Source organism: Dermacentor albipictus, chromosome 6, assembly GCF_038994185.2.
Source record: "Dermacentor albipictus isolate Rhodes 1998 colony chromosome 6, USDA_Dalb.pri_finalv2, whole genome shotgun sequence".
NCBI lineage: Eukaryota > Metazoa > Arthropoda > Arachnida > Ixodida > Ixodidae > Dermacentor > Dermacentor albipictus.
Window position 1 is genome coordinate 79470691 of NC_091826.1, and position 19972 is coordinate 79490662.

Consider the following 19972-nt stretch of genomic DNA (forward strand, 5'->3'; position numbering starts at 1 on the left):
GAAATTATAGCGCAAACAGTGCAGCTGAACTGGCTTTGAAACCACTGCGTGCTTGAACTGGCTCTCGGAAGGGTTGCGCCGTCTTTTAAAGCCTCGAAGGTGCTCTGCGCCTCCACTTTCTGGGAAGTAGTGAAATGAGGAGGAAAGGGCGGCTATGGGTTGTCGTTGATTGGCTTTCACAACGTGCGAAGGGTGGTCCTAAAGTGGTCACGTGGTTGTGCGTTTGTGTGCGCGAGTACCAGAAATGGCGAAAGAGAGAGGGGAGAGGGTGAAAAGAAACACTCGGGAAATCCGTGAATGTGTGCAAGAAAGAAAAGCACGTGTGTTACATTCTATGGGCAACCAGCGCTGAAGCTTCGCGTGCCGACAGCAGCGCCGTAACACACAGCCTAGCGAGCGGTAGACACAGTTTCCAGTAGCACACGCAGTGATTTCGTGTCAGCAAATTCACCGATTGTCTTGAGTCACACTTTTCACGGCTCCTCAAACGGCAGGGAACCGAGGTGCTAGGACGTAGCAGCGCATGCGCTCTACGCAGCGCGCATGGCCATGGACAGAACTTGGCTGGCCGCATCGGGCTAGGCAAACATTGATACAGGCGCACGTTTCTTATCGCTAAATATGTCGTGCCATCTTCGTAGCCTCCCTCGGACGGTTTCAGCATATTTTAGTAACGCATGAAAAATGTCGTAGCGCCTCCTGGCCAGCGCTGGTTCCCCATATACCCTTCTATTTTTAGTTTTTTTTTCTTAACGCTCTTATCTGTTCTCAGAATAAAAAAATATATCCAGTTTTCTTCTCTTTTTTTGGCCAAACGGAAAAGGCGTCACAACTCGCGCAATATTTGCTGCGGTGGGTCTTGAGCTCCCGGAGGCCTACACAGCGCCGTAATCTCGGGTGGCTAAATAATCGTCTTATGGAGTGCGCTTCTGCCTTGATTTAGCAAAAGTGTAAACACCGGGCTACAACCCTGAAACCACAAAGCTCACGATGTTTTCGCAAACATTTTACGGGAAATAAAATGGCGAGCGTCTGTACGTGAGTTTCCTGACCCGTTCAGTCTTTAAGTCATTGGCTTTAGGTAATTATGTTTGCGCAGTAAGTGTGCGAGCTGTATTTCACTTTCTCTCCTTGGGAAAACAATTTCATCAATGCAAATATATGACAAAAAAGGGCGAATGGTGGCGTGTCACTAACACGTGGTATTTTTGCTCGTAGAAGCTGCAATGAGCTTGGTTAGCATTTACACAAGTTGGCACTAGTGTCCCTGCTGTCCTTTACTTATTCTACTTTCATGAAGTATAATTTTAATGCCAAAATTAGCACGCAAACTTATGTCTAACACTTTATATATGGTCTCTTTTCTGTTGAGTTGTTGTTGACCTCCCTACGTTTCCAACTGCTGCTTAATCACTTTGATTGCACCATATTCAATTTCACTAAGACAATACCAACTCAGCAATGACAACCAGATCAGCATGTTGCAAGCAGCTGACAAATCAGAAAAAAAGAGAGAAAAATGGAAGTAAACATAGCTATCATGGCGTCGCTAAAAAAAATAAACAAAGGCTTGGTTCACAATGACCACATGTTGCTTGCACTTCGCTTGCGCTGAAGAAATGTCTACTTAGAAAAGTATTCCACACGGTCATCCCAATCGATAGACGAGGATTGGAAATTAATATGTGTTCGCCATGTAATACCTGAACTTCTGCCAACACAATGATGCGTTAAATGCATAAAGACTGCAGATTTTCGTGCTTCCAAATTTCAATAGTACAAAATTGAATTCGGGCGTTTATCGCGAAACTGCAGAGCTATTTGAAATCACAGACTAAGCCTTCGCTTCAATGAAAGTTTTTAAGTGCGCATGACATCTTCGATCATCGCAAGAATGATCAAACACTGAATTTATATCTCCCAGCTGCTGCGGTGACGTTTCAATCACTTTCAAATATTCCTTGTTATTACGAAATAATGTTTTTCCTCTATATTGCGTTCTTTTTGCATTCAATTAGGCCGTTTATAAAAGAGATCACAATTACGTGGACTTGCACAGAATACACCTAATTCCAGCCAACCTGTATATTTCGAACGCTTTCATCAAGTATTTCGTTGCCTGCAATTAATACCTACGCTTGAAAAGGTTGGCGAGATATATTTCTTTTGACAACTCGAATTACAAGTTTATTTCTTGGCGGTGAGGTTTAGTGCACTGGCTATGTTCTACTTATTACAGATAGGTTAATTATACACGCCTCCTAATTCTGATGATCGTACGTAGCAGTTGGACCAGTAAGTTACTGCTAAGGCAGCAGTTGACCCTGGAAATTTGATCTACGTATGTTAATCTTAGATAACGTTTCTCCTGTTTGTGTTGAAATTTTAAACAAGATGCCTTGTTCAGTTTGCCAAATTTATCGTGGACGCATTGTAGAAGACCCTGGGCGCATGAACAAACCACGTGGCTAGAGCGTACATCGTTGGAAACGACCGCACCAAGATGCGACTTATCCTTCCTAGTGACCCGCCGCGGTTGCTTAGTGGCTATGGTGTTAGGCTGCTGAGCACGAGGTCGCGGGATCGAATCCCGGCCACGGCGGCCGCATTTCGATGGGGGCGAAATACGAAAACACCCGTGTACTTAGATTTAGGTGCACGTTAAAGAACCCCAGGTGGTCGAAATTTCCGGAGTCCCCCACTACGGCGTGCCTCATAATCAGAAAGTGGTTTTGGCACGTAAAACCCCATAATTTAATTTTATCCTTCCTAGTGATAGACCTGCAGCCACAGTATTTTGCTTTGTCAACTTCTCAAGGCAATTTCTGTAATAGCATCAAGAGGTCTCAGAGATATATTAACCAGGCCTACTGGTTATAATTGTGTGGTTATTATTACAAACACATTCAAGAGCTCCCATCTAAATGTTTGTACCTGCTTGTTCCAGTGTATTGTACTTTTGGATGAGATACGGCTGTATATATTTGCCTTATTCAGTTATGTGGCCATATTTTCTACCTCCGTGAGACCTAAAGTTTGAATGTATAATGTAAATATTTTTACTTCATTGCTGAATGTAAAATTTGCATTCTACAGCTACAGTTGTGTGGTTGACATAGCGAATGAGTTCCCCGGTTTACTAATAACAGAAATTTCAGTATTGCTATGTCTATTGGTATCGGCTCGTAGCGCCTGTTTTTGGTTCTGTTAATATGTCGTTTTCACTTTTACCTGACATATTTCTTCTATTCTACAACTGCTTGGACCAAGTCTGCTGCAAACGGCGACACTGAATCTTTTCTTTTGTGTAAATGTATATTTCTTCGTATTTTATCACAAGCCTAGTCTTCTCATTTACCGTCATACCCAGTTTACCATTCCTTTATTTAATCTTTAACAAAAATTCAGCAAATTCTTGGTATATGGTATGTTCCTTCCCTTTCTTCTTATTTCGTGGAAATACGTGGATGCATTCTCTTTCCAACCAGTTCTCAGCTGTACTCTTCACGGAACGCCGATTGCTGGAATTCAGTTTCCTTGCCCAGGTTGCGGTCCCTTATAATGTGGCTCTCATATACGCAGAAATTGACGGCTGGCTCACAATGCCGAGTTAACAGTGGAATTCAAACCTGCAAGGCACTTGAAGTTCGTCAGTATTGCCCCTTCTGTGGCCGTTTCTCACTTCCAATCTACAGAATTCCAGACAGATTTTCTGAATAGTTCCTACTTTCCCTGCCAACCAAGCACACTGCATGGGCGCAACCTACGTATGCCTGCTAAAAAAAAAAAGAAACACCATGTCACGGTTCACTGTGTGTGCCGATGAAGGAAACGGATGCCACGTGACTGAGAGGCGACGTGCCCATTCGTCACGCTTGTCCGCCGGGTTTGTGCGACGGAATTAGGCGCCAGTGCAAATACGACTTTCTTTTTTCCTACGTTCTCCCCATCTTCGCCACGGTGTGGTTTTAACGCGAAGATTTCTTTCCCTCTCCCTCCAACTTTTCTACTGCATGGTCCTGCATTCTTGCACGAAGCGGGGTGGGGGGTTCAGACCGTGAATATATATATGAAAATAACGTGGAAGATAGCAGAGGCGACGTGGGAAACTCGTTTGGAGATTTTTATCGCGTCCCACGTGCACAGTGCTCTTTGGAGATCTGTGGGTGTCGTCACATTAGCCTTTTGGCAGCTTTAATTATCCGTGAGCCCCCACAGCCCTTACCGTTCTGATAACGTGCAAGCCTCAAGGAGTGGTAAATATAGTTGCAAAGATGGGGCAAGGAGATGAGGCAGAGAATCCGTAGAAGCGGCGTAATCCTGAAATCAGTGCGCAACAGCATCAGCACTCTTCGCCCGCAGTTACCCTATGGGGCGGATGGTTGGGAGAAAGAAAACGCCACCTTAATGAGATAAACGTGAGGAAACACTACTGCAATAGGCACAGACATGACAACAGTTGCAGAAGAACTCAAGGAATTGTACGTTTCTGCAAATTCTAACAAAAAACCATGAAAATTTGTCGACTGGACAAATGACCGACGGTTTTCAGATGCAAAATCACATTAAATCCCCGAAGGTTCTATGCAACACTACGCAAGCGGTCACACGTCAAATGAATATTTCCGTGCTATGCGGCTATAGCCTTGCTCGACGTCGCGCGTTCGATTCCCACCATGGAAGCCAATTTCGAAAGCAGCGAAATACAAAAGTGGTCGGGCACTTACATTTAGGTGCACGTTAAAAAACAGCTGGGTACCAAAATTAATCCGGAGTCCACCACCACGGCGTGACTAATAATCCGATTGTGGTTTTGGCACGTAGAGCCCCATAATTATTCCACCACTTCTGCTGCCACGCGATGTTCCATGTGAAGCAATGACAGTGCTCAACCATCTCATAGCTTATAAACCATGACTCAGAACCACGCCTTAAGCAAACACGTCTCGGTGTATGTTCATTGCACTACGCAGACGAACAGCAGTGATGCACGCAAGGTAACATTTGGTACCAAATCACTGCCCTCGTCTTGCAGTAAATGCTGAAGAAATATAATCATTCGCTGTCACCATTACCGCTGAGTATCGGTATGCAAATTAAACAACACAGAAAGATTCCCAAACAAAGTAGGAATCGATGTTCGATTCCTCATAATTCGATTTTGGTTTTGGCACGTAGAGCCCCATAGTTGTTCCGCCAATTCTGCTGACATGCGATGTGCCATGTGTAGGCATGACAATGCTCAACCATCTCATAGGTTATAAACAATGGGGCAGAACCAGGCCTCAAGAAAAAACGTGTCGCTGTGAGATCATGTGACGGCGGTGGGTGTGGGTCACAGGAAGCAGCAAGCAGTAGTAGGCCATACTGAGGCGACATTACTTCCCGCAGAGATGACTGGGCCGTTTGGTGTCATGCGCGATATGTCTATTTTGGAACGCAACGGAAACATGCTTATGTTTTTTCATCGGACCGCCGTTTAGTTGAAGGATGTCTGATCGAGTTTGCACAACTTTTTCGATTATTTTGTATTGTAAACGTCATAACTATTCTTCAATTAGACTATTCACTTACCGCTCCTTATTTTTTTATAAATCCAAAGCGTCATTGGCGGTGTCTATTGCTAAACGAAAGGCGAATGTTGGCATTCTCGATACCAGACGTTCTTTTAATGAACAAGAATGGCCGAGAATTCTCATGCCGCCGTGGAGCTTTTTATCGATCATAATCAGAATCGGTTTTTATTGAGATCATTAGAATGATTACAAGTTGTTAATATTCAGGAGCAGGTCCCGGAGTCAAAGACTGCAATGGGACCTCTTTACAAAGTAAACGTGATAAAAGAACAGGCGCTCATTCGCGCAGTAATCGGTGACTGCTGGACTCTTCGACGTAACAATGGTCTTCAAAGTGATATAACGCACTAGATGGTGGTAAGTGTTGCAGTTTCTGCAAGTGTTCTAAGCGGTGTCCTAAAACAAGGTGGCACGTTTTGGCAAGGTGGCTAGTGTGCCTAAACAAGGCGGCATTTTTCTATAAAACAGCTGCGGCCGTAAGAAGCTTGTCGTCATTGCATACAAGGTCTACGACTAGACGTAAATACATTTCAGCAGCTTTAGTTGCTCTCAAAAGAATAATTTAAAAAAATCCTAATTGGGTCTTTATATATAAATTGCGGGCAGTTCTTTATGTGGGAAAACGTGTAGGGCGTCGCAATTTATGACACGTCGACTTTCTTTTTTTTCAAAATCCAAACAATCGCAGGTAGCTTGAGATACTCGCAATCGAAGTTGAAGGCCAAATACAGGAAATATGGAGATTGCGAGTCAGACGCCAACGCCCTGTAAACAAATTCGGGAACAAGTTTGAATGACAGCACGCAGCAGCAAATCCTCACTCGACACAACCAGGCAAAGCGTGCCCTATCGGTAGGCGCTGCGATTGGCCGACACGTTCAGTTTCAAACTTCTTCACAGGGCGTTTCAGCTTGATATTGTTGCCCGAACTATGGATTGAATACCAAAGGTGTTTTAAAATGTATATTTACAAAAAACAACTGGAGCGCTGGCCTGTTGAGCCGACAGATGGAGACACCGGAGCAGTTGCTCTTAGTCGGGGCACCCGCCCGCATGGAACAATAGCCACACACAATATGCAAGTCATATGCATGCAAATACATGCAATATGCATGGGCCCCCTTTCGTCCATCCCCGCGGAGCTTGGTTTCGATATTGCCTGGATATACCGCGGAAATTCGATGCTAAATGTCACGAATCAGGCGCTATGTTTAATACATTCAAAAAATAACTGTGCAAATAAAAGCGACAGCGTTCAATTTCGCCATTTAATATTGTCCAAAGACACTAAAGATGAGATTAGATGTTCTGTAATAACTGTTTTTCCCTGCTTTTAAGCAGCAGCAATGTATTTCTACCCAGAAATTTTGATTATTCTTTATTCATTATACATAACACATTTCTAAATGAAAACAAGATGCCTTGTTTAATGCCCCAGATATGTTGTGGGTGTGTGGTATAATCGTCAAGACCGGCGTTCGCAGCAAGGTTCAGGGGCAAACCTCGTGGCGGCATCAATGTCAGTGTTAATGGGCGTTGCAGGCTGCAACTTATCCTTGCGTGTAGCAAAAGCATGGCCGCGGTCTAATTTTCTCGCTGCTCTCAAGGGCCTTTTGTGCTTGACCCACAAAGGAGCACACGTCGCTGGCACTCCTGCTCATCCATCATAACAAGATCAGTTCTACGAAACCATTGAAACCCTTCCTGGAATGACTGTGCCATTTTTGTACCTGTTGACGGGAAGCAGAGTGACATTCAATGCACTGCAACTTCCCTGTTTGTTTGCTTGTTTCTTATGTCCTTGCGCGTCCTGCACCATCTCACGCGACCGCCTTACAAGATACAACGACCTTGTAAAGTCATTTTACCTCGCAAGAAGAACCTTCCCCACCCCTCACCGCAAGTTAAACAGGGCACAGGCAACCACCCTTCGCCTGTTACAGACGAATACGTACCCCTCCCTCACACGCTATCACACTATATACCCCGACATCTACCCGAGCCAGACATGCAAGGTCTGTAAAACTGAATCGGCAACACTCCCCCACATGCTATGGGAGTGCAAACACCAATACCGAGGACCTTAATCCCGTGACCCTCTCGTCGAGATGGCACGCCGCCCTGCGCAGCTCCCACCCCGACGACCAACTCTGGGCGACCCAGCAGGCCTACGAAGCGGCGAAGAGGCAATACCTCGACGTCCCATCGTGGGAGGCCTAGGCCCAGCCGACAAAACTGCTGGTGCTTATTAAAGTTCACTCTCTCTCTCTCCTTGCGCGTCCTGCACACCACCCAAGGCCTGGGACAACCGTGAAATGTTACCAGCGTACATAGATTGCTCAGAAACTCGTTGACGGTCTGGCTTTCGCTTTTGCACATTCGCAATTAGGACAATTGGGGCGAGATGGGCTCGTTGGTTCATCTTGAAAGGCATTAGCTAAGCGGGCGGTAAAGACGAGGACAAGAAAGCAGGCCTAACCTGTTAGGTAATAAACAGATGTGCAAAAGTACACAAAGCTTTCTTTTCCGCACAGCACTATTTGCCGTTGGCCGGTGCGATATTGTGAGTTGTGGCATTTTCGTTTTCTTTTTAGGAGCAGTGTATATAACAGCGTTGTATAGCAAAGAATTTCTGCTGTCGTTAGCGCTAGAACCTATATCTACAAACAGCATCACATCAAAAGGTACCTCAAGTCTCTCTCAGCTTCACTGCGTAGACGTGGTGACGAAGAGGTCTTTCGAGTTAGCCTTCTTCAATTTACTCTCTTATAAAGAGCGTCGAGATTTTCAAGCACAAGGAAAAGTAAATACAAGAATGTGCACGAGGTGAAGATCTACGTGCTATGACATGTTAAAATATAACACGTCAAATGCGCTTGTTTTGAATAATATTTCTGTAAACTCGCCTCTAGAAGGCTTAGTCGACAAAAGCGTTGCAGTGACCACGTGGTCTCATATGTGAAACTATTTGTGTTGGGAAGGGGGGTGCGTGTCTGTTATTGTCTATAAACGGGCAAATTGTTTTGAGTTTTCGATTGTCGATCGAGTTCTCAATTTATTCGCCCGTTTTGCTGCGATCTGCGAGCCTCCTGGTTACCTCAGATGATAGAGCGACCGCCCCGAATCGTGTTTGTTCTGGGTTCCAATCCCGGACCGGGACGAAATTATCCTCGTCTGGGAAGCGTCCTTTCTGCGAAACCCGCATGTGTTTCTCTTTGTAACTTTTCGCTACATTCGGGTCAATTAATGTTTCCCTTTCAGGATATTTCCTCCGCCTTGCAGGATTCCGCAAAACTGATTTGCCATAAAGAGTGTCTACGGGGACTATGACCTTCGCTTCAAGAAATCATGGTTTCGCAGCAATAACACATTTCTATGGGCGCCCTGCAATGAAGTTTGGCCTGTACATGTCGCACCACCTAGCAGCGTCGGTGAGCACCCGCGGGTGGGCCCTCACCGTCATTTCACCATTGTCCGTAATGCGCTCAGGCCCGCCTGAAAGCCTGCGTTTCCAATTTTCCAGTGGATTCACCGCGGCCTCTTGGCAGCTGCTTCGTGGGAAGTGTGAACAAAAAGAACACGCGCAGATACTGCTGCGTTAGGGATTGTCACCACCTCGAAGGAAATGTCGATCGGTATCAAATTGTACCGCTTCCCTTCAAAACCGGGGGAAACAATCCGGCGGCTGCAATGGATCATCGTGGTTGGTGTCGGTCTTCTGAATTCTTGTAAACGAACTAAGACGTAAATGCAAAAACAAGAAAAATAAAATAAGAACCAGCAGCAACATCCGTAAAAACACGCAATAAAGCGTCAACGGCACAAAAATGCGTGAACCTTTTCTCACTCTTGTAAATTAGTTTAGGTATATTTGTTTAGCTCGTCTTACTCCAAAGGAAACGCGCAGTGGTTGTTACGTGTCTAATCTAGCTTCGAAAGCGCTCCGTGCTGGAACTTTGTACGCGCTGTGTTTTTTCCTGCGCCAAGATCAAGACGCGAATGCTGGAACCGAGCTCATTCGCACCAATATTTTCTCGCGCTTAGAACAACAGAACTAAAATTGGAGTACACAGCAGCACACGTCGAGTATTCGAAAATTAGCATTTCTCTCGCACACGCTAGCGCACATTTGTTCAGTCTTCACGTTGTTTAGTCTCAGCTGATTGCCCTCTATGATGCTTCAGCGGTAATGCCCTTTCACATTCGAGCCCGAACGACAATACCAAAATATGCTCGAGGCACTTTGTCAACGGAGGAAAAAGCACTTGGCTACCTACTCGCCAAAACCTCTACAGTTGTGACAACGACAAACGACAGTTCAAGGACGTCCACGGCCGTATTTGATCACTTAAGTGGCATAAAATAATGATTTGTTAACTCACTGAGTTCGACGTAAGTATGCTTCTTTTGTTGTGACAAATACTTCGCGAGCTGCGGTGGTTGCTTAGTGGCTGTAGATGGTGCTGGGCTGCTAAGCACGAGCTCGAGGGATTAAATCCCGGCCACGGCGGTCGAATTTCAATGGGCTCTAAATAACAAAGCAACCTTGTAATTTGATTTTGGTCTACGTTAAAGAACCCCAGGTGGTCCAAATTATTCCGGAACCCCCACCACGGCGTGCCTCCTAATCATATCGTGGTGTTGGCACCTAAATCAGCATGATTTAATTTAAGCCCCTCGCTGTGATGACCGTGCTGTTTACTTCTTTGACATGATATACATGGTGGTTGTCGTAAATTCGACGTCCTTTCTCGAGAGTCGGTAGTCCGAAATAGGCCTTGATGTTTTCAATTGCCCTAAAATCACAATTTATAACGTCCGACAAGTTTCAAACGGGCGCCGCAAAAGCATGCCTCCGTAGCAGTGGCCGCCTCGGTGTTTGGCGCAACTGACACGGTGGCGCTGACGGCTGAACCGATCGCTGCGCCGCCTGGTCATTGCAGAGTGCCCATAGCATGTCTGCGATGGTGCCATCTAACCCTTCCTGCAGTGGGTTGGTTTGGGAAATAGGAAGCCAGTTTTGTTGCGATAGTGCGCGCCTTTGAAGACGTTGCTCATAAATTTCGCTGTAACATTGATAACGCTGGGCACCATTAGTGAGAATGGTGTGGTATGTACTAAACAGCAAATTTTTAAGCCTTGGCGCGTTGTACAACTTTTGTCTCGGCGTAGCGCTTAAGGGTTTTGGGGCAACCACTATCGATTTGTTTCTGGCAGACTGCATCGATGCGTTGGAGAAACCCAGCAAGCTTCGTAAACGACGATTTGTTGCGCTGTCATTCTTGGCATCTTTGCACGTAACCATGGACGCAGGTAGGAAGTCCTGGCCAGCCATACTTCTGGCGCGCTCAAGCTAGAGTACGCATAAGCGTCCTGATGTGGGTATGTCCTGCAAATCAAGGAGAATGACGTCACGGAGTTTGGCAGGCAAAACCAGCAGGTGTAGGCTTTGTCATGTGTAGTCGAGCTGCTTTTGAAACGAAGCTTCTTTTGCCTCTTCCGTCGACTTTCCCACTGCTGCTACTTCGGGCTGCTGTGGTTGTGGCTGTCTCGCACACTACCTTTGCGGGTGGTTCAGAACGCGTATATAGATGACAAACGCGAGTAAGGGAGCAAAGGCAACAAGAGAAACTCGTTTTCACCCCACCGCGTCGAATGTGCACAATGCCCTCTGCAGCTCCCTGGCGGTCGCCACACTAGTCGCTTGACAGCTGTAATTTCCCTAGTCTCTAAAGCCGCTCGAGTTCGCTCTTCTCCTCGGGCGGCCATTTTTCCAAGAAAGTATGCCTTCGAAGAAATCGACTATCGCGGACAACATCAGTCCCTTTCCACGTAAGTATGAGGCTCGGAGCAGGAGCTATGACGCTTGAAATTAAGCTGGGGCCTGACGAACCAACCGCCTGAGCTATCTTTCCGGCCAACATCCAAGGGTCACGAGTTCAATTCACCTCTTATGTTCCTTTTTTCCCCCCAAATTTGTTTCTTTTTAATGTCTTTTCCTTTGTTTTATCACTGTACGGGAACGCTCCTTAAAAACAATGTATATATATCTATGGTCAATTATATATGGCCACACATATGCAGGTCATAAATACCAGGCTCTCTAGCCGAGTGCCATCCGTGCGGTATAACCGAGATCAGATTGGTCCACATTGACTGATCAAATAGGGCACCAATGAGGCGTACAACTCCTGCGGGACCCGCCGTGGTTGCTCAGTGGCTATGGTGTTAGACTGTTGAGCACGAGGTCGCGGGATCGAATCCCGGCCACGGCGGCCGCATTTCGATGGGGGCGAAATGCGAAAACACCCGTGTACTTAGAATTGGGTGCACGTTAAAGAACCCCAGGTGGTCGAAATTTCCGGAGTCCTCCACTACGGCGTGCCTCATAATCAGAAAGTGGTTTTGTCACGTAAAACCCCATAATGTAATTTTTTAATTTAACTCCTGCGGGGACGGTAGACTATCCGCCTCCCGTGCAAGATGACCGTGGTTCAAATCCCGGTGCCGCGCAATTCTCCACCGGAAAATACAAAAAAAGAAAACCGTGTGTTGAGAAAATTGCACAAACAGGCCTGGAGTGCGGCCTGATCCCGGTGACCAAAACCGGTAACGCACTCTCTCACTAGAGCAGGATTGGCCACCCTGGTGCAGTACTTGGCCACAACCTCCTATATGAACACAACAATCAAACCCCGGCCCTCAGTCCCCAGCAGCCGCGAAGCAACTCACGGCGGCGGTCAGATCTGTGACGCTGCAGAGGGTGCTATGAATACCTGGCTCCGGACAGGCCGCCATTGGAATGTGAACCTGGCAACGTTTAACGTTAGAACGTTATCTAGTGAGGCGAGTCTAGCAGTGTTATTGGAGGAATTAGAGGGTAGTAAATGGGATATAATAGGGCTCAGTGAGGTTAGGAGGACAAAAGAAGCATATACAGTGCTAAAAAGCGGGCACGTACTGTGCTACCGGGGCTTAGCGGAGAGACGAGAACTAGGAGTCGGATTCCTGATTAATAAGGAAATAGCTGGTAACATACAGGAATTCTATAGCATTAACGAGAGGGTGGCAGGTCTTGTTGTGAAACTTAATAAGAGGTACAAATTGAAGGTGGTACAAGTCTATGCCCCTACATGCAGTCATGATGACCAGGAAGTCTAAAAGCTTTTATGAAGACGTGGAATCGGCGATGGGTCAAAACAAAATACACTATACTGATGGGCGACTTCAATGCCAGGGTAGGATTGGCGGCTCAAGCCGTACTCGAAGAGAGAGAGAGAGAGAGAAACTTTATTTTGGTTCCTTCATGAATTTAGCGTCTCGAGGTCTCGGTCGTCTTGGGCGCCGGCGACTTGGAGCCTCTTCCAGCAAGGGTGGGCCCCTATTCCAGGGCTCCACTGAGCCTAGCTACCTCGCTAGCGTGCTGCACTAAGGCCCTTTGGGCCGTGAGCTCGCAGCTGGTAAGCCGACTCTCCCATTGCTCCGCACTCGGGTTATTGTGTTGGTGGAATGATTTATTGTGTTTACACTCCCATGTGACATGGTATAAGAATGTTTCGGATTATTTCTGCGGCCATTCCTGAACCGCGGTTTCTTCTTCGAAACAGCGCAAGTCATGAAAACTTGCGACTTGCGTATCGCAAGCTTTGTAGCGCTGACGGGGTTTACTGGCCTTGCCATGCATATATGCATGGCAAGGCCATGCATGCAGGCCATTCGTCTGTCAATTAATTTGGCTTAAAAATAATGTCTGCAAGTTCAACACGCGAAGTTATGTATAATGCTCCTCTAAACTCTTAACATTCTCTTAGTAAATAGCTATGGGAGCCATCGCATTTTGCATGAAAGAAAAACCTTGATATTTGGTATCAAGGTTATAAATCGGGGTTAGACGGGCACTGCCCAGCGAAGCTTTCATCATGATTCTTCCTCATTGCTTTAGTGAGTAGTTTAGTTAAACGTGGAAACTCTATTAAAGCTTCAAAGGAAGAGTTAGGCGCGCATTTTGTGAGAAAAGGTTTGGCAACCTTCACCTTTCTCTGAAACAAGCACCCAGAAGCGCATTGGCTGTTAACACGATGGAGCATCATGTATAACATATGTATACTTCCAGGATACCATAACGGCAATCACATGAAAAAAAAATTTGTGGTTAAGATCAAGAACCAATCAACTGCAAGCGATGAAATGTGTCATAATGGCCTTCGCTAGCTTTTGCCGACGATATGGCACATCGCTCCCGCAACGGAAGCGAACGACTGTTGTTATGGCGAGGCACGCATTTCTCACGAAACCCGGCAGTTCAGCAGAACATCGAATTGAAACCATAAAGTAGCTGTTCACCGCACCGCTTAGAATAACTATAGCATACTCGAAGCACTATAAGCGCAGCTTAGGCTGCCTTTAAACTACACTAACTGAAAACTGTTCGTTTCGTCAATACATAAAAAAGGACCTCGTATATACGCCTCATAAAGAAGACATCACAAGCCTCACACGAATTCACTTGACTTTTGACCTCCACTGGGGAACAATGATATTTTCAATATGTGCCACACTACTAATGAATCACGCTACGGCTTCTTGCTGGCTGGAACGAAACGGTGTAAAAGGCACACTTCATTCAAACATTTGGCCCGAGCATCCCTGTGGCAGTTCTCCAAACAGATTCGCCAATGCCTGTTTCTCAAGCAAGAAGAACCAGTAAATTGCTGAAGTGAGTTAAACGCGTAGTACAGAAAGGGAATAAATATTGGTACGTTCCTTTCCGTGTGCTGCAACCTCAGCTTTACTTCACATTATCTCCACTGAATTTTAACCGGTGAAGAACGGCCTAATCTTGCGAAGTGGTTAAAAACGCAAGTGGTGCTTGAAGAATCTATACTGCAGTGTTAGCTAAGTCATCATATTCAAATATTGGACCCCTAATGACCCTTTACAGGGTATTACATAAATGGCGGGGTAGTCAGCATATATGACGAACACAAGTCAAAGATGTTACAACAGGACTGAATTGAAAGAACGCAGTTTTAGTATTGAAGGGAAATGTGTTACTGGCGAGCGTTTCTGTGAAGAAATAGGAAAATTCGATATTGAACAGTGAACGTCGGGAGAAAAGATGTTTCAGCGTGTTAAAATGAAGTTCAATGTTGTAGAAGTCATATATGGTATGGTATGGTAAAACTTTATAAATTAAAGTCCTGCAGATCGTGAGTCTTCACGAAGCGGGCCGCTCCCACGTGGGAACCGGAAGGCCGAGCCTCTCGGCCACATCGTGGGCCTGCTGGACAGCCCAGAGTTGGTCAGCCAGAAGAGGGCTGCGGAGAACCGCCTCCCATCTGGCCGAGCTGTTAGCGATGATAGAGCGTGACCGAGCACATCGCCAGAGCATATGGTCTAACGTGGCTATATCTCCACAATCGTGGCAGGTAGCGTTGGTGTAAGTATCCGGATAGATTTTATTTAAGAGCGATGGATTCGGATAGGTATTCGTTTGTAGTAGACGGAGCGTTAATGCTTGAGCTCTATTGAGGCGCGGATGAGGAACAAAGTAGGTTCTGCGGCTGAGATAGTAGTGTTTAGTTATCTCGTTGTAGGTGGAAGGCGTGTCCCTGTTCTCTAGTGAGTCGGCTTCCGATTGGTCGAGGGTAGCGCGGTGGGCAAGTTCACGCGCAGCCCCGTGAGCCGACTCGTTGAGGTTGGCTTATAGCCAGAGTTTAATGTGACACAGATGTTGCAGCATGGTGAATTTGAAAAACTAACTGGATTCGTATGTGCTGTGATTATGCGTCTATGCTTTCATTATTCACGTGAGCTACCACTGCAACGCGTAGATCAGCGCATGAGAAAACCGTAATGCGCTGGTCTGATCAAGCTCCCTCGGGTGGCAGTATATATAGCGTTGCCTTTGAGAAATGTATTGTCGTCTAGAAACTAAGCTCCTTGATTACATTTTCACGAATGAAGACGTAAAATATATATCTGAGAGGCACGTCATAAGTATACAGGCATAGGGAACGACGAAACACTGCAGAAGGCGCCAGGTCACCGCCCGAACTGCAGCAGACGACAGGCATGAGTCCGTGCCCTGACAGTCACGCGAGTGACGCTCGCAGCGCCCCTGTTTTTCGTTATCGGGGCTAATACGTGGATGGATGGATGGATGGATGGATGGATGGACGGACGGACGGACGGACGGACGGACGGACGGACGGACGGATGGATGGATGGATGGATGGATGGATGGATGGATGGATGGATGGATGGATGGATGGATGGATGGATGGATGGATGGACGGACGGACGGACGGACGTCATGAGCGTCCCCTTTAGAACGGGGCAGTGGGTTGCGCCGCTAAGCTCTTGCTATTATACTGTCTAATGTCCTACGCACGTTGAAAAAAAAACTATGAACTCCCCCAACCAAATTTGCTGATCCCCGATTAGGAACTTTGTTTTTATACGTCTCCGTTTTTTGTCGTTTCCCTACTTTTCTTCCACCAATCCTTCAATCGCCTCTTACTAATTTCTACTGCGGATATGTTTACGTTTCCACTGCTCTTCTTAGAACCCAAGGGCTTCGAGGAGGCCTGTTGTACCAAAATCGACCTCTCGGGAGACGTTTTCACATTGTAATAAAACTTGCTGCATAGTTTGCTTAGCTTTACAGCAGAAAGCACCTGCTTCTTCGTTATCATACCTCATGTAATCCGTCAGCTGTTCTATCTACTCGTCTCCAAGTTGCGGAGAGTTTTATTGGTTATACCGCCCGGGCCCAACGCCGATTTTCTGTTGAGCTTGTGCAGTACCGCCCTCACCTCTGCTACGCTAAAGTCCTCATCTAGTTGCGCGTTACACTCCCCCGCGTACACCGGATGCGCGATGGGCCAGTTGCCTTGGCGTAGCGGGTTCGCACGGCTTCTAGAATGTCCGCGGACGTGCCTTCGTAGTCGTGTACTGGCCTGTTGATCTTATACGCGTGCGCTAATTTGGTCTCCTCAGGGTCCAAGAGATGCCGGAGGAGGTGCCAAATCTTGGGCGTCCCTAGCTGGTTCTCCATACCGTTGCACGTCTCCTCCCATTGCGTTTTGCATACCTGCAATGCGTGCTCTTCTATGTCCCTGTTTAGCCGTGCTATGCATCTGCGTAGCGTTCGATTGTGCCGTTGACGCTTCCACTGGCCTTGCAGGGTGCGCTTGGCTTCCCACATGTGTAGCAGTTTACTATCTATCACCTCCAGGTGCGCTTCCTGCGGTACTTCCCGCGTTGCCGCTTCAACGTCCCTCCTGAGCGTCGCGGTCCAACTCTCGATGTCGTCGATTGCCTCGCTGCCGCGATTATGCTCTTTCCGGGCTTTGCGAAACGCGTCCCATTCCACCAGCCGGTAGTGGTTGCCCTTGGTGCCGTCCCGATAACCGTGATGATGCTATATATATATAGTGCGGTCCCACGTCCACCTCGATCTCGATCACCGAGTGATCGCTCCCCAAGTGCTCCTGCGTGTTATGCCACCGCGCTCCAGCGACGTTCTTCGTAAACGTGAGGTCGGGCGAAGTGTCCGCACATACGCTGCTGCCCTTGCGTGTGGGCGCGGAAGGATCCGTAACGATCTCCAGCCCCTCATTTTGCGCGTCTTCTCGCAGGCGTTTACCCTTCGGCGTTTCGTACTTGTACCCCCGCGCAGCGTGAGGCGCGTAGAAATCACCCCCGGCTGCCTCGATCTCTTTGAACATCTACTCGCCGAGCATCGCTGCATCACAGCACTAGAACTCACGTTCATATTGACAGTTCGTCGTTCGATGCTCTCAGCAATAAAGCTCAATCCCTCTTTGAAAAGAATCTGCGGATCAACACTACCACCTTGGAGACGCACTTCCTCGGTCGAAGTGCTCAATCCTATCCCGCTGGGTGAATATGTCGGCTTAGAAGTGTACGAGTTCAAAAAGGAAAGCGGAGTTGGGATGCCTCTGCCTGGAAGGTCACTTTTCTCAGGCACGGGTCATCTGACAGCACTCGATATCGCAGACCTCCAAATGGACAAAAATCATGCGCGTTGGTTCATCCGAGAGCTCAATGAAAACAAAAGCATCACTGAACTCGCCATTGGAGAAAGCGTGTTCGGCTACCGCGATGAAGCCTCCAACGCAGTCTTCGCCAGATACCTCGCCAAAGAAGACTCCACGCTACGCAAATTGACTCTCAAATCACCAGACTTTTCAGACAGGGGCTCACCTCTGATGAAAACACTCCTGATAGAAATAGTCGACGCCATTTCCGAGATGAATACCTTGGAAGAACTCAATGCAGTCATCGTTGTAGACGACCCATTATTGTGTGTATAGCTTAAAATGTATTATGAGTGGCCACAACCAATAGGGCATCTCGCAGCACTTATTAGGGGACGTATACTGTTTAACTCCCCAATGCCGAACATGTCATATAGGCATATTTGGCACTAAGTATGATACATCAAATATGATTTAGGGGATGCCACTTAGCACAAAACATATAGCGCCGTATTTCATACGCTGGCGCGAGCTTTTGAATTCTGAAGTGTTCCGGAAACAAATAATTATTACTACACAAATATTATTTATTTAAAACAACAAATATTTTTTCGGAAAAAATCGCTCTTAACGGCATGAAATAAAAGCGAACTCGTTCTTATATTTTTCTTTTATTTCAAACTTTGGTTGGGAATTGCATGTTGATGAACGAATTATATGTAACAGTGAGTTAAGTTTTTCTCCTGAAATTTGTAGTGGCAAGGGGTAAATTTACTATTGGTGTCGTCTATTCAAGCTCTTGTTTTATTTGTAACTCGAGACGCACGTGAGCAGTGCATGTTGATTAGCTAAAGTTGGACTTGCTCATAAAGCACAAAAAAGCGCTATTGATGTTACTTAGTAAGATTGCCTGTCGTTCTTAAATGATTGCTTATAATTTGGAAGATGACGAGCCCTAACGAAAAACGGGACAAACAAATTTCGTTCTGGTTAAATTTTGCCCCGGAAACTCAGCCCCTCATTTCAATGTCATGTCATGGTTATCAATGTGGTTGTTTCATATTTGATTTACGCCGTCTCGCTAACGCGATGGTTGTCAAAAACTTGCGGATTTTATGAAACAGACTGTGATCTTTGTTTCTGAAAACATAAATTCTTTTTACGCGTTAAGTAACGTCGATTTCTGTTTCTAGCATAAGATTATGTATGTGCACTAAGCAGTGTTTTTCTCGCGTTTTTTAAATTTCGTTTTAAATTTGTAACGACAAAAAATTTGTGTACATGCCTTTCCAGCATCTTCACGGTCATCCCCTTCGCCGAAGTGATCAAACGGAATGCCACACTACGCCGCCCGAAGCTACCTTCGTCGTTGAACGTGTGCCTTATGTCATCCTGGGATCCAGATATGCAGTTTCCGGATCCCCAAGCGGCTACGTGCATGAAGTCTTTGTTCGAAGCCCTGCATAAATCTAACTCGTCGCTCAGCCAGCTCAGCATCGATTTGCGGCCCTTTGAAGAAGCAGATTGCCTCGTGTTCTTCGGCGCAGTGGCGGACAACAGCGCAATCAAGTCCGTGGTCGTCAACTCCTTGCCCTGCATAGATGGTATCGACAGAGTCTCCACAACTATCCGGGAGCGGGGACTTGATGATCACGTTGTCATCGAGAGTTTTTGCATTCACCACAACACCATTACGCTACAGCAATGTCCGCAAATCTACAATGCAACTATCGCATCGAGCAACACAATTACCAACGTCCCGCCCTCAGTTATGAACACTTTACGTGTTGTCTGTGGTTGCAAGCACATAACTTCACTGTGTGTTCATACCGATGGCTTCAAATGCTATGAATTTTCTGCCCTGGCTGCATATATAAGGGTCTCCTCCACGCTTAATGAGGTAGACATACACCTTACTCACGTTTGGTACTGTCGGACAAACCAGGAAATTCGGGATGTGGAGCAAGAACTGGTGTATGCTCTTGCCTATAACCTCAAGCTAGTCAAGAGTCAACGTCGAAGGTCTGGTGCTTTTCTGGGACGACTTGATCGTGCTCGCGCATGGCGCTAGCAGGAGTCTCAGCCTCATCGAGTTCACCGGTATTCCTGCGAGCATCTTCAACGCGATGCATCATGAAGGCCGTGGAGAGGTGCGCAGCTATTCTGTACACAAGGCCGAAGCGTTCAGGGACGCTGCCAACCGCAAGGAGAGCGCCCTGCTGGACATTCTGGTATGGCTCTGTTCTAACTGCTTTTTGTTTGTGGCCATTCCATGGAAAGCGGTGGCCTACTAAAGACATCGCAGGCACTGGACAATCTTTAGGAAAGTTACAAGGTGGAACAATGATATCTATCAACATTTTGCGTCAAAAACGCTGTTATTCTGCATGT

At 46.6% G+C, this 19972-nt stretch overlaps 1 pseudogene; it reads left to right on the plus strand.

The window, feature by feature from the left end:
- Window positions 1–19972, plus strand: part of LOC139047044 (uncharacterized) — a 43946-nt pseudogene that overhangs the window by 15196 nt on the left and 8778 nt on the right.